The following is an 11,173-nucleotide window of genomic DNA, read 5'->3' as shown; positions in this document are numbered from 1 at the left end:
ACTAGCACAAATATAAACTAAACTAACTAAAATTAATACTTAATTAACTAGTAATAAATAACAACTGTTATAAAAAATAAAATCTTTTGCAAGTAATTAAGAAAAAATTTCAAAGTAATAATATAAAAAAAAATTACATAAAACATCTAAACATTTTTAAAGATAAATAGCAAAATAAAAAAGTTTTGTCAGGCTTAGCAAAGAAACTCTAAAACAAACAAGATGTAAAAATCCCTAATAACAAAAAATATTTATCTAAAATATGTAATATTTTTCAAAAAATCTAAATAATTTTTGATAAAAATAAAAGGCAGAGTTTAGTCAAACTTTGCTTTGAATAGACAGAATTAACAAATATAGCAAAATCTGTTTAATAGTTCACTAATTGCAAACTAAGCAAATAAATGGTGAAAAAAAAAGTTAAAAAAGGTTTAATTGTTTTAAAATTTCTGATTTTATTTTTATATAAAAAGTTTCAATTTAAAATATGCATAACATTTTAAAAATGATTAAAAAATAGAATGTAAAATTAAGATCGATATAACTTTCAATATAAAGAAATAAACAAGTAAGTCAAAATATATTCAATAGTTCACTAAGGCAAACTAAGCAAATAAATTTAGAAAAAAAAAACTTTGAAAAAGATTTAGTTGTTATAAAAACTCAATTTTTAATAAAAAAAAAATCAATTAAAATATACATAACTTTTTAGAAAAGAATAAGAATAGAAATTAAATATAGTCTGATTTAGCTTTAAATATAAATGATAAACAAGTAAACAAAAAAATATATATTAGTTCACTGTTTGTAAACTAACAAAACTAAAGTTTATCAAAAAACATATAAAAATAAAGACACAATAACAACAAAATTAAAAGAACAATATCTTAAAAAGTTTTTAAACCAAAAGAAAAGGTTTGAAGTAATTTCAAACTGTTTGTTAGAAAGAAAATAAGAAAAACTAGTCTTAATAGATATTTTTTTCTTTAATATTTAAGTTTCTTTAGCTTTATTACACTAAAGATATGTAAAAATTTGTAAAATAAAAATTATAATGTAAATAATATTTTACTAAAAACAAAAGAACAAGTTTCATACCATATGAACTGAATTCTATAGTAATAGAAACATCTTGTGTCAGTCTGCTATTTTTTAATTTGATCTTTTTAACCTTCGACAATTAATAAATTAATAATTAAAACTTTGCAACGTTCTATACACTATAACTGGTACTACTTTTCATATTTGTTTTACTAAAAATCTAAAAAACAACCATAATAAATGTTTACTTAATTTTTTATAAACTATAATATACTTTTTTAAAACTAAAAATTTAATTTAATTTGAAGATATTAGGGTTACCACTCTTTAACTCAAAAAAAGTGTCCTGAGGTAATTAAAAACGGTCCTAAGTGAGCTTAATTTGTTCTATGTCATTATGAAGTTTTACAAATCCTTTAAAAATATCCATATTTTTTCAAAACTAAAAAAATAAACTTTTTATCAAAATTGATCATGAAATGAAAAAAATAATGCAACCGAACCAACTAAATCTTATTCAAATTCTATAAAAAAACTGTCCTGAAACTTTAAATAAATATTAAAACCATCCTTAGTTTTTTATATAAAACAAAACTAACTGAATCAGCCTGAGTTAAATATCCTGAATTATTCTGGGCTGTACTGAGTCATACTGACATTTCAAAACCTTCAATATATCCTGAGAATCTTGAGTGTGTGGCAACCCTTGAGATAAAACCAGTTTTGTTGGCCAATCTATTCCTTCTCAGTCGTTTTGTCCTTTATCCCAGAAAGTTAGCTTAATTTCCTGTTTGGTATCCAGAGCGCACAAGATTTTTCAAAGAAATTGTTTAAGGAACAGTTAAATGAAATAAAAAGTATTTTTGAGCTCTTAGTTATCCATCACATATCATCAGTAAAACAATCAACAATACGATCTCTAAACTGGAAAAACATATTAAACAAGCACCAAGAAGGTGCCCTATATATTTAAGACTGCTGTATTTAGGTAAAGAAGAAATAGCTCTTGAAAAGAATATAAAACACATAGTCAGCTCTACTTTTAGATCTGTACAACTAAGAATAAGCCATTTTACTAGAAAACTATTGAATGAAATTTATAAGGATGTCACTGCCGATCTAGAAAAAAGTAAAGTTGTTTATAAGTTCAAATACCACTGTGACAGTGTGTATATCGGCAGAAATTCCGAGAGATTTCATACTAGAAGAGACCAACATATTTCAAAATCCCTTCGAAGTTTGACACGGGTTTGCATAAACCATCTAATAAGTCATCAGCGATTGCTGAACACTTACAAAGCAATTATGATTGTGCAAAGAACTATAATGATAGTCATTTTTCAATTTTAAGTAAAGCACGAAATGAATATCATCCAAACGTTTTAAAATCTTTATTTATAAAAACGTTTAGACCTATTCTATGCAAGCAACAGTATGTTTATAAGTATAATCTTTATAAACTGTTATAAATTTTTTGTCTAGTTTTTGCTTATTTACTTTACTTATTGCTTGTTTTTATTTTTATTTTTAGTTTTCTACGTATGCTTATCTTAGTTAAATTGCTAATTAATTTTTAAATATTTAATTATAAACTTTCAATCTACCTCTAATTAATTTTGCTTAATTTTATTAATTGAGTATTTTCTGATGAAACCTATAACTGTTTACTAACTCAAAATTTATTGTAAAAATTAGTTGCTAATAAAAGTAGTTGGTAAGTGTCAGCTGAAATATATTTTACTTGTTTGCTCAATAAAATTTATTTTGAATAAATCTTGTCTCAAGTTTTCGTTTAATATGTATTACATAGTTTTAAATCAAATATAAATTTTAAATCGTAACTAAGGCTTATTACTTAATTTAATATTGCTGCACTATGTAGTTATAATTCGATCAGTCATTTATAGTCTTTCGTTATACATGGTGCATAATTTGAAGCAACATACACTTTTTTTTCAAATTACATTACATGTTTATAAATTTTTACAAATATACGTATATGTTTTAATAATAGTAGTAAATTACTTTACAGTAATAACTTTATTGAAACATTCACAAAAGTAGTTTAAAGTTTAATTTTTTCAACTCCTATTAAGTAGTTAGATTTTTATAACTGCCTTGTCTGAATCAAAAACAGTTTATAAAAGCTTATTCTTCTATCTAAGTTCTATTATTATTATTTTATTATTAAAGTTTTGTTTTCTTACTCTAGGATACTTTTTTTTGGATTTAAAAACGTTGTTTTATGAGATAAATGTATCTAATTAAAAAAACAGTTTTATGATATATAATGTTTTTAGTTTTTGACAATAGTCCATAAATCTATCATTTCTAATAGATATTTTCTCTAAAACTGAAAACAAATATGAAAGTTGAAAGATATAATACTTCAGAAGTAATATACTTAAATATATTAAAGTAACCGCATGGTTGCTAACAGTCTATATAATCTTACTTAGTTTCCCTTTTTTATAGTACTCTCTCAAAATTTAGTGTAAGTTTAGATAGTAATTGTAATTTTCTAACTTCCAGTATAATCTTATAAGTGTAGAAACTTATCTTAAAAAAAGGATAAAAGTTCTGCATTAAAAAATAAATTAAAAATAGAATACTATAAATTTTCAAAAAAAAAAGTTCAAGATTGAAAATTTAGCTATATGTATACTAGTATTTTTCTCAATATACATTTTCAAACTTTAAGTATGTTGAGTTCTATTTTAAGTTTACAAAAACTACAATGTTTAGTATTTATAAAAAAACTTTTATATGTACTTTATGGAAAGTTATAAAATAAGTTGAAAATGTTAACTAATAAGATTTTTGCTAGCTGTATTTTTAAATCGTTTATATGTTTTTTGAGTAGTAGATAACGTTATTTTATTTTATAATACAACGTACTTATATAAATATGTTTTTGAATTGCTAACTTCAAAGAAGTAGTTTATAATTCTAAAGTGTCAAAGTAGGAAGTTTATAATTTTATAATAAAGTATGAAAATAGATACAATTAATAAAGTAATTGTTTTCAGACTATTTTGTTATGACTACCGAGAAACAAGATTCACATATTCAAAACGTTTTAGCTGATAATGAAAGTAGATTACGGTTGTCATCTAACTTACCTCAAGCTATCGTATACCCAAATCAAAATATGTTAGAAGATGTAAGCAGAGTTTATGATAATCATGATGAAGACTGTAGTCATTTAAAGTTAAGTTATAAAAGATCAAATTATGGAAGTATTATTAAGAAAAACAACATATTGGAGCTTAACTCAGCTGGTTGTAGTCCTTCTAGTTTTCCAAACAGCTCAAAATCAGAAAATACTAATAGTCCGGTAGACCAAAAAATAAATTACTTTGAAAATCATTCGATGCCTTTGCATATGAGAACAAATTTAAGTTCAGCTATGCCAAACAGCACGCTTATTTCTAATGGAGGCCATTTTATAGCTGAAGGAATACTAAATCCAAATAGGCTTATAGCTCATTCTTCTCAAACACATGCAGACTTAACAGCGTATCAACATCAACAACTTAATCAGGCCCTTCGTTCTCATAATTACCAGCATGCACAAGAACAGCTTCATTTAATGGAAAATTTTTCTACAATAGAAGAAGTTGTTCCTAATGTCGGAGTAACTACTATGATAAACCCTGATTTGGCACAAAGCTTAAATTTCTCAAGTAGCTATACACATCAAGATTTTAATAACCACTCGTTTTTCAGTCATCACGGTGATAATTTAATAACCTATAATGGAAATGGAAATCATTACAATGCTAGTATTTCCAGCGAGAACGAGCGATCACTTCATGAAGTTTATACTGAAGAACATAGGAGTTCACCAAATGGGAGGTATTCACTTAGCAATGCAAGTGAAATAGATTATGAAAGAAGGTCAACAAATATTATAACTGATGAAGAGTTAAAAGTTTTAAGTGTACGCGAATTAAACCGCAGATTGCGTGGTAACAAGTAAGTTGCTAGATGAAAAATCACATATAATCTTTGCAATTAAGAAATGTTAACTATTATAACTTAATACTATATGACATAACAAGGTGTTTATATGAAGTAAAAGTATATATTAAATATTTAAATACAAGAAAGAAAAAAATACAAGAGGGAAAAAATAAAATAATTTAGACTTTAAATTTCTTCTAAATTTCAAATTTTTTATGCACATTAAACACATATGAGAATTGATCATATTAAGTTTTTAATTTCTTTAAATTTTTTAGTTTGACTTTCTTATAATCTAGTAATTTTTATTTATAACAAGTATCATTTATAACAAGACCTATCTAAAGTATTGAGTTGATTGGACAGAGTTTTCAAACTGTACGGTCGATTACTTCACATTATATTTATGCTTTTAATACTTTGAAGTCTAAAAGTATTTTTGTACCTTAAACTTTAAATTTAAATTCGTTTTTAATCTTTAAGTTGAAAAAAAACTAGCTTAATTTGTTTTTATAATCTTAATGCTATTAAGTTATGTTTATTGTCTCATAGTATATCGTTAAAAATTTCAAAGTATTACTTTATAGCAAGGAAGAAGTAGTTCAAATAAAACAAAGACGTCGAACTTTAAAAAATCGAGGCTATGCGCAATCATGTCGAAGTAAGCGTTTACAGCAGAAGCAAGACCTAGAAAAGGATAAAAGTAATCTTTTTAATAAGGTAAATAGACTAATATATGAAAAGAATTAGTTTTTATAACATCAAATTATTTTTGACTTTTCTCAGCTTCAAAACTGCAAACAACAACTAAACAAACAAACTGAATGGAGTTCAGTTCTTGAAAATTTACTTTTTGGAGCAGTATCAGAACTCAAAAAGCATGGACTTTCTATTAATGCTTACCTAGATCACGCACCATTTTTAAAAAACTGTTTTCAGGAAATGTTTGAAAGTGAGAGTGATGCAAATAAAAACATTAATAGGTTGTATGATGAGCTAAATAGTTGTAAACCATAAACTTATTAGCTATTGTTTTTTTAACAAATTGGTAACGGTAGCAAATTAAGAAAGAATAAAAATAACTTATTTTTAAACGTTGGATTAATCAAATTACTTTATCGTGCTTTAGAAAAATATGTAGTATATATATTTTTTTAAGAGCACTTAAGGTTCTTTAAATTATAAAATAGACTTGGTATTAATTAAGTAAAATTTCTTGCTGGTGCTTAATATAAAAAAAGGTTTAAGCTTAAATTTTTGTTAAAAATATATGTATTTTTTGTATGCTCTTTGTTTTTTATATCTTGATTCACACTTATTTTTCCTGCTAATTTGGTTTTGCAACAAAACTGAAAAATAATTGTTAAACATAAAAAAAAGGTTAATTTTAGACTTTTTTTTCAGAATTAGATTAACATAATAAAAGACTTGTAATTAATTAAAACAAGACTTGTAATTTTAGTATAATAAAAGTACTAATAAACTGTAATATTTTTTTATTAACTAAAATAGTGATTTTAATGCATTAATCTTTGAAATTTCTGTATTGAAAAGTATTTTTTAAATCTTATTTGTTGTTTTGCTTTTCGATGAAATATTTTTAAACTTAATAAAAATAAAAACTTTATATTCTTGAATTTTTTTGAGTTGTACATGAAAACATATATAATTATAGATACTAAAAAAAATTCTATCTAACCAATACTTTTTAATGCTCTTATAAGAGTATTTAAAAATTTTAAAGTTAAATGTTTCTCGAACAAAATTATTTGTTTTATATCAAGTCTCTAATGGTAAAATGACCTTGCTGATTCAAAAAGGTTTCAAATAGTCATAATAATTAATTTACTAGTAGAAGAAAGTTTATCAACTGAATAAACAATTAAATCCAAAAGAAGAAAATAAACTTTACTGGAATTTTATTATGGAGTTTTCTATGCTAAATTTTTAATCAAACAACTACTTTTATGACTTAAACTAGTGTTTTTCACAATTTGTAATATCGCAAAAACGTGATTGGAATTCACATAAGCAACTTAAATCAATGACTGCCAAAAGGAGGTGATAGTGCTCCCTTGGTTTGATTATTTAACGATCTAAATTTAGATTTCAAAACTAAATTTTTATTTTTTGATCAAATAAACAAAAGAGATAAGTACTTGAAGATTAGTAAATAGTTCCTTTAACTAAGTTCAGTAATAGAACATATTTTTATTTATTTATATAAATCTTAACAACGTTTTAATTACTTAGTAATTACTTAGTAATTTTAATTACTTAGTTTTATTTTCTGTTTTACTTAGCACAAAAAAAAACCTAATTTGTTAAGTTTCAAACACAGTACTGTTACAAGTTCAGTTTAGACTTTATTTTTCGTAATAAAACTTAAGCTAAAAAAATCAAATCTGTATAAAAAACAACATAGACTTAAAAAAAAAACCTAATGTAGTAAAAACGCTGACTACAACTATTTTAATGTTGGTTTAGACAAAATTTTTAAAAAAGAGAAAAATATGCACAATTGTCACTTAGTTATATTTAAAACTAGTAATAAATAAAAACTTTAAATTGTTTATGGTACGACTTAGTCATTCAAGTTTAAAATAGTGCACAATTGTCACTTAGTTATATTTAAAACTAGTAATAAATAAAAACTTTAAATTGTTTATGGTACGACTTAGTCATTCAAGTTTAAAATAGTTCAGAAATGTCATTTGAAAATAGTAAGTTTTACAAGCATCAATTGGGTGTTTTAAATACTTGTGTTAACATAACGATGAAGTATTTATTAAGTTAATAAACTCATAAATACTCTTTACAAAAACTTTTAGCTATTGTCAACAATTAAACTTAAACTTAATAATACATTGAAGTTTATTTAAAAATGACTGCATAAAAGGTAAAAAAAAGTATTGCAAAAACAAGAAGAGACTAATTAAGTAACGAGATCTATAAAAACCAAAGCTAAAGGTACAAAAATCAAAGCAAAATTTTAATTAAACTAAACGAGAAAACAGTGTAGTCAAGTTCTTAACAAATGTACGATGTTGGTTTTCCTAGCAAGTAGAAACTTAATATATTAACATACTAAAAAACTTTGTGTGTTATTTGATTAAAATAACTCATGCACAATTTACTTTATTCACGATGAGATAAGCAATTCAAGATCTTTTATATGCATAATTACTAAACTAGTAAAATTACTAACTTTTTGCTAGTTATAAATAACTAGCTTATGTAAAAGTAAAAGCTGATATTATTTTTAAAATGTAAATGTATTAAGTTTACAGTAAAATTTGAAAACATTTATTTTTACTTTGAACTCCCTATAGCATGTATTTATTTAATGTTTTATAATGTATTCTTAAGTAGTATTAAAAATGTATCAAAAAGTAAAACTGTTTATTTGAACTCCAAAATAATTAAGCTTGTAGGTTATTGTAATAAAAAATTACAGAAAAAACAATATATCCAAGCTAATTTATTTCTATATTAGTATCATAGTTTTATCTTACGTGCTAATATTTTTGTGTTTTCGTTTTTTTCAAAATTTAATTTAGCAAACTAAGTTTTGCTCAACGAGTCTCATTTTTAGTAGTTTTCTAACAACAAAACCTATAGTTACTCTCGTTATTTCGTTATTTTCTCGTTAGGTTTTTTGATTTGTCATTTAGTTATTTTTCATTTCTTTGGATAATAAATCGAACTACTTCTAAATAAAAAGATTTCAATACTGATTAATCATTATACACATGTATTTATGTACATATTGTTAAGGCAAAATTGAATATCCAACACAAAAAAAAAACATCGGATAGAATAGTATTGTACTCCAAACTTTTTAATTTTATTTTTTTTGGCATAACAAATTAAGAAAAAGTACTTAGTGTTTTATATTATTGCTTCTTAGATATAAGTTTACATAAGAAAAAAACAAAAACAATAAGTACATCAGCCGAATGTTGGAGATCGAAGTTTATTCCTTATACTATATATTTAAATTATTTAAGTAAAACTGTAGATATAAAACTGTTTGAAGGTTTTACCTTAAATGATAAAGCACAGTAAAACAAATTATACTTTATAAACTTTCAAAAAAATGGATGAGTCCAAGTTTTACTTTAATAGATAAAAAAACTATAAGTAGAAGAAATTATTATAACCACAGTTGCGCTAGCAGCTTCTTTTTTATTCTGTACTAATATTTAATATAGTTTAACTATACTTTTAGAAATATAGATTTTATTAGACAAAATAATACCTCTCTATAATCTTTAGAAGCTTTCAATAAAACATTTTTGCCAGTATAAATAACAGGGGCTAACAAACTGCTAAAAAACAACTAGTGCAGTAAAAGCAAGGTCATACTTTTTGATTTAAGGATGAATATAAGTTACTTTTTGTTTGTGAGTAAACTGTTTTCTACTTAATATTTATTTCAATATCATTTTTTCCTCCATATAAATGTTTTTTCTGTGAATAATTTTTCTTTAATAATTCCCACAAAGAAACCTTTTCAGTAAATCTGGTCTGTTTTTTATAAAAGGCTGCCGACCACTGACATATGAAATAGTTTTAAAAAAACTTAGAAATAATTAATTTGATAATATTTGTCGTTAAGGACTCTTAATGTACAAAAACCGATCAATAAATAGTAATAGAATAATTTATCAACTATGATAACTTTAAGTAGTCTCCTTTGTAAATATGAGTCTCTATTCGTTGTACTTTGAAATGTAAAAACTAATGGTAATAATAAAGTCTAAATTTAGTTTGTGTTTTATAGCAAGTATATACTAAATGTTGCCAGTCGACGTTAAAGTAATATGTTATTAAAAAAACTTTAAGTTAATTTAACTTATCGCTTATATCTTTTCAATTTTTTTCGAAAATTTAAGTCATATTTGATAATGTTTATGTATTTTTATTATTTAAAATTTTTGCTGCTAAACTTTTAACAACTAGTTAATTAAGTTAGTTAAATAAAATATTTTAAAACTTGATTATTCTCACACGTAAAGTACATTTTATTGATTTAGTTTATAGTCAAAAAATAATCAAAATAAACCTTATTGAAGGGTATTTTTGTTGCATTCATTGTAAAAAATTAGTTTATGGATTGAAAAAAAGTAGTAAATACAAAATAAATTTTAAGCAGAATCTTCTTGAGTGATTGATTTTAAACTTTTGAATAGATATATCATATAAACTTTTTACTTGTAAAATTAGAACTATCTGAAGTAAAAAAAAAAATACAATAAATTAATCTTATTAGTATACACTAAATTGGTTGTCCTAGAAAATAAGCCACGGTCTAAAATCTAAAGTATGACTTTAGTTTTGTTTCTTAAATTTAAAAACGTTCAAACATTTAACATTAGAAGTAAATAGTTTTTATCTATACAAACTTTTTCAAGGTTTATTTTAAAAAAGTTTTAGTTTATAAATTTGTTAGTTTTAAATTAGTTAATTTATAGAAAAGAACGTTAAAAGCTATATTAGGAAGTTATTATAAAAAAATTAATTTAGCAATAAATTGAACACTTACGTGAAAAAAGTTTTTCCAACTTCTTAATAAGCTTGAAATAGAAGATTTATTTATACTTATGAACTCTTTTCTAAAGTTTAAAATTTGAAAACAAGATAAAATTATTTTAGTTATAAAGAATTTTGAGTTTTATTAAAAAGAAACAAAACAAACTTATAAGTAAAATATTGAAAACTAGTATTAAAACCTAGTCTTTTAGGATATGTTTAGTTGTATATTTTTATTTTTATTTTAATTAAATTTTATAAAGTTTTTAAAATCAGCTGAAGTTTAATTTTATAAACTACTAAAGCTTCTTAGTTTCATAAAAGTACAACAGCATGCAAAACGTCAATTTTTGCACATGCAGCAATTTATAGTGTACTGCGTATTAGGTACAGTTTAGTTTTATCGTAAGTGAACTTATTTTGCTGACTCTTAATAAATACCGTAAAAGTATCTACATAGAAACTGAGTGTAAATTCTATTGTAATCAAGTTTTGTAAGAAATTGCTTAGTCAGATTAAAATACTTGTTGAGAACACCATTAAGTTAGTTCAACCTAGTCAACATACTAGTTAAGAAAATGAAATATTTTAAATGTATAGTACTGACTAAAGTACAAAACTAAAAATTTCT

This window comes from Thalia democratica, chromosome 2, assembly GCF_965202585.1.
Source record: "Thalia democratica chromosome 2, ktThaDemo2.hap1.1, whole genome shotgun sequence".
Classification (NCBI taxonomy): domain Eukaryota; kingdom Metazoa; phylum Chordata; class Thaliacea; order Salpida; family Salpidae; genus Thalia; species Thalia democratica.
The sequence above is the reverse complement of the archived record's forward strand: the minus strand, read 5'-3'. Positions refer to the sequence as shown.